Source organism: Panthera uncia, chromosome E1 (assembly GCF_023721935.1).
Source record: "Panthera uncia isolate 11264 chromosome E1, Puncia_PCG_1.0, whole genome shotgun sequence".
Taxonomy (NCBI): Eukaryota; Metazoa; Chordata; class Mammalia; order Carnivora; family Felidae; genus Panthera; species Panthera uncia.
In genome coordinates, this window is record NC_064814.1 from 10,246,273 (window position 1) to 10,251,464 (window position 5,192).

Genomic DNA, 5,192 nt, shown 5'->3' on the forward strand with positions numbered 1-5,192 from the left:
AGCAAGCGTGTGGCCCTTGGGGCAGAGAATAACAGGATCCTGGGTAACCAGAGCCTAATTACAACAGGGAGACAAGGATCCCTGTTCTTAGGGGGTAGCGTGCAGCTGAAGGAGGGCCAGATCACATCTCTCTAAGGTCATTACTCCCTATGCCTTTCTGCCTCCCCATATACCCAACCCCCCCCCCCATTCTGGTCCCCTGTGTGCCTATCCAAGTGACACCACTGGGAAACAGTGTTTCTGTAAAACAGCTGCCAAATATATGGAGCCAAAGCTTCTGAAGAAGCAAGGAGGGAGAACCCAGACTCCTCACACTTAACCTTCAAACTGGCCCCAGCCACACACACATACACTCACACTTGAGATGACCACAACCCCTGTCACTCTACAGCCTCATATGAACCTGACCTCCCTTCTCCCAGGCCCCCACTCTACCTTTGCCTGCTCCTTCCTCTCACTCCTGCCTGGTTACAGCAGCCCAGGGCCCCCACCTTGGGCCATTCCTGGATCCTACAGCTCCCTTCCCATCCCCCATAGGCCAAACTGCCCCTCTTAGAGAGAAGCTGTCAACTTTGTGACTGAGTTAGTGGGTGTTGGGTACATTTGGGGAATATCTGGGCCCTGAGGATAGTGGTATTCTGAGCTTAAACCATCCCTCTCTGGCAGGAAGCCTGGCACATCTCTGGGGGATGGAGGGGTGCCTCCTTCCCACTTCACAGTGGCAGGGAGGCGGCTTTTGTAGTCAGGCCATCTGCCTTCCCTGTCCCCCACCTCTCACCAGCAGCTCCTTTTCTAGGCTTGGCAGGATTCCCCCCAAGAACTGGACTCCTAAAGAACTAGGAGGGCTCCCTTAGTTGTGGACACAGGCCATCTTCAATTTCCCTACTTTGACTGTCTTGCCTCTCTGATCTGTAAATATCAGAGACACCCTTTCTGTACACCACCTCTTTCCTCCACACCACATTAGCTCTCTAGAACCCACAGGCTCCCTGGCTGGATCCTCTCTCCCCAAGCATGGAACTCTATGAAAATCCTCCTGTGGGTAAGAGACATCCCCTTTGGATATAAAGGAAACCCTTCCTCCATACAGCCCTTCTCAAAAACCTTCCTTTTGGGGGCACCTGTGTAGCTCAGTCAGTTAAGCGTCCAAATTCAGCTCAGGTCATGATCTCATGGTTCGTGGGTCTGAGCCCCACACTAGGCTCTGTGCTGACAGCTCTGAGCCTGAAGCCTGCCTCAGATTCTGTGTCTCCCTCTCTCTCTGCCCCTCCCCTGCTTGCACTATGTCTTTCTTTGTCTCTCAAAAATGAATATTTAAAAAAAATTTTAAAACCTCTTTTTTTAATGTTTATTTATTTATTTATTTTTGAGACTGCGAGTGGGGGAGGGGCAGGGGGGGTGTACAGAGGATCCAAAGCGGGCTCTGTGCTGACAGCAGAAAGCCCAGTCCAGAGCTCAAACTCATGAACCTTGAGATCATGAACTAAACGGAAGTCAGACACTTACCTGACTGAGCCACCCAGGTACTCTTCTCAAAAACCTTTCTTACCCCACTTTCTTTTGCTGTCCATTTCTTCCCCCTCAGCACCAGTGAAGGCTGAGCTCCCAACCCTGCTCTCTTAGTTCCAAGCCCCAATGTCTTCATCTTGTTGGCTGGTCTGGCTGGAGAAAAGGGGCAGGTGGAAGCCAGCCAGACAGAGTGACATGGCAACACTGGAGCAGTGGCAGAAAAGGAGCTAGGCCAGAGTGGGGTCTTGGCTGGGGTAAGAGGCTGTGGAGAGGGGCACTTGGGTGGCTCAGCTGGTTGCGTGTCCAACTCTTGATTTCAGCTCAGGTCATGAGCCCAGGGTCCCGGGATCAAGCCCCATGTCAGGCTCTGCGCTGAGTGTGGAGCTTATTTAAGATTCTCGTGTGCACGCGCGTGCTCTCAAATAAAAAAAAGGCTGTGGAGAAGAGGGGTGTGGGTACCCAAAGGGATGGGAACATTCCTTATCTAGGCTAGAAAGAAGTATAAGGAAAAGTGACAAGAGTCTAGACCCAGAAACATTGAAATACTTGGTAAGCATACAAGGCACAGAAGGTTTCAGTTTCCTTTCTCTCCACAGGGAAACTGAGTCATTCCCCTCCCCAGCTGAACCATTTTCCTTTGGAAGCTTGCCTGGGTCCCCCCACTATGGGGAGTTACTTGGCAGCAGGTGGATGGACAAAGAAAGAGTTGTTCCTACACACTCATACACAGCTGGTTCCAAACCAGTTCCCTTCTCTGACCAGTCCCTACATCAAAATCCCTACTTTCTATTTATCTAGGGGAGAGGAGGATGGGGGAGAAGCTTACCAAAAGGACCCACCTCAGGGACAGGTCCTGGATCTCCCACCATTTCGTGTGCCTGTCTTCCCACTGCCCCATAGAGGTCCAGCGAGAGACCAGCCAGGACAATGGAAGGCAGCATTTGAATCCTTGGAGCAGTTTCCTCTCCCAACACCCTGAAGGATGCCTTCCCTTTCTACACGCCCATGTCAGAGGAGAAGAGACGTCCTGTGATCCCGAGGCCTGAACAGCAGCAGGGAAAAGAGGCCGGCCTGCCATTTCCTTTGCATCACCCCTCCCTCTAGGCCCTGAGAACCACTCTATACTAACCACTCTATACTCCTGGCTTTCACACCAGCTTGTTCCATCTCCTCTCATTGCAGGGGAGGGCTGCAATACAGTAAGGCCCAAACTCTATGGTAGAAGACATTGTGCCCCTACCTCTCCTCCCCTCTCTCCTGGCAAAGGCCAGATGAGGGGGCTGTATGCAAGAGTGAAACCAAAAGCTGGAAAATTTAGGGGGTCCAATATCTGGCACATATTAAGTGCTTTAAAAAAAAAAGGTATCAAAAGAATGAATAAAAGTAGGAGAAACTCTGAAAAACAACCTGGAGAAGGTGTCAGTTTCTTTTTCTACTTCTTGCCTCAGCTACGAAGGGCCAGGTTCAGCCAGGCCTGAGTCCCTTCCCTAGCTCTCTGTTTTGTGACCCATACCCAGGGTACCTGATGGGACAAAGATGATTGGTAGGGGGACATTAAGTTGCCATTTTAACCATAGGAGGGCAATTGTTGGTAAATTTCCCAGTCTCCCATCTCTGCCAGCCACTTGATCCCCAACTTCCATAAACTGTCCCCCCTTTCTTTTCTCCATTTCCACTACCTTTTCTTGATTGAAAGATCTCTAAGAGGAAGAAAAATCTGGGTTTTGGGTTCTCTTTAGGTTTCCTCCACTGTCTTTCCAGAACTCCCCAATAAGTGGGGCTATGTCTCCAGAGTCCAGGGGTGTCTGCTGAACACCTCATCACTTGCTAACATCACCCAGAGCCCAGGAGCTCAGGATGGGGGAGGGGTGGGATTACTGTGGCCCAGGCCACAGAGGTAGTTCCAGGGCAGGCTGGTAGAGGGCCTGTCCCTGTTTCCCCAAACCCTTTGGGGCTTCTTGGCAGGGGTGGAGGATGCTGTGTGGGGTCTTGACTTCTAGGCTTTGGGGGAGGCTCTTCAGAAAGATATCTGGATCCCCTGGTTTCTAGGGGTGGGACCCTGAGAAATCTTGGGGTGCTTCCTAGCAACAGTCTGGGAAGGAAGGAAGGAGGAAGGGAGAGAGGGCGGGGCCCAGGCATAGCTGCTCTGATGAGAGCGCAGAGAACAGGCTGTTCCTGCTGCCTCCTTGGCAACCAAAATCTGAGAGGGAAGGGGCTGTCAGGCATATCCCCTTGGAGGGTCTCTATCCATACTCACTTGTGCCCCACCTCCCTGCTCTCCCCAGAGATTCAGCCCTGAAACAGAGGTTGGGGGGTGGGGGGGTGGAGGAGACAGCCTGGGTGGGGGTTTCCTGGCAAGAAGACAACAGAAGCTGGGGCTCAAATGACTCTGAGAGGAGCTAGAAGCTTCAAGAAATGGGGGTAGGCAGGATGAGTGGGGTGGAAAGAGGGGTGATGCAACACTGGGCAGGGGCTATAAGCCCAGACCTGGGCTGGATCCCAGCATCTGGCAGGATGCCGGCTTTGGAGAGTGTGTGCCCTTCACTTTGCCCTTGCCTAGGTCTGTTACCAGCCCATACTGGGAGCCAAGGAAGTGAGGTAAGGAGAAGATGGGAATGGTAAACTCTTGTCTTGGAGTTCAAAGTGCCCCAGTCTGCCCCTGGCGGGGGTGGGGATGGGGAGGAAGGTAGATCAGGAAGCACTTCATTTTCTATGGCTTTGGGTCTAGGATTTCAAAAAGTCTCCCTCACCAGATATCTTTAGGGCCTTTCGTCAGAGAGATGTGGGGGAAGCCAGAATGTAAGGGAGACAAAACCGTAGCACTCTTGTGTTCCCCCTGTGGACTCAGTCACCCTGTCCTAATCCAGATTACTGCTAGACTTCCTCATTGCCTCTTTGGTTCTGTCTGATGGATGCAGAGTAAAATTGTATCTCATCTCACATAAATGTATCCCATGCGTCGGGATTCTACCTCAACTCCTTGGGCAGCCCAATCCCAAGAGGCTATTTCCATACAGGGTACAGCACGCGCCCCTAAGCACTGCACAGCACAGCATAGCCTTGCTCCCCAGGGTTTCAGCCAAACATGATCACCGAGGAGAGGACGTGGCACTGATTGGCAGACAGCCACCCTCAGTGCACCTCACACTGCACACTGCCCTGACTCTGCACGATGCAGCCTCCTGCTCCATGCTGCAGCTGTTGCATGTCCACTGCAAGCCCAGGCTGAACCCACAGGTTTACTTACTGCATGCTGACTCTGCACCATGCAGCCTCGACTCCCCAGGACAGCTGCCACTGCACCCCACAGGCTCTCTTCACCCACTGCAGACCCCTCATCACCACCCACTCTGCATCCCACACTGCATCCCACAGGTTTCATCCCAGCTACCTTTCTCATCCCCATAATTCCAAGGGGTCCCAAGGGAGGCACCCTCCCCTCCCCCATGCATTGCAAACCCCAGTTACACTCCCCCTCCCCTAAGAGAAAAGGCTCCAGCAAAACCGAGGATGCAGGAGCCTGAGACTAACATGAGCAAGGGCAGCCCAACTAGGAGAGGCTGTTGGCCAGAACCCCACACATAGCAAGTGATTCTGCCCAGTATAAACTGGGCAATTGGTAGAGCAGTTTCCCTTAGCGCGCGCGCGCGCGCGCGCGCACACACACACACACACACACACAC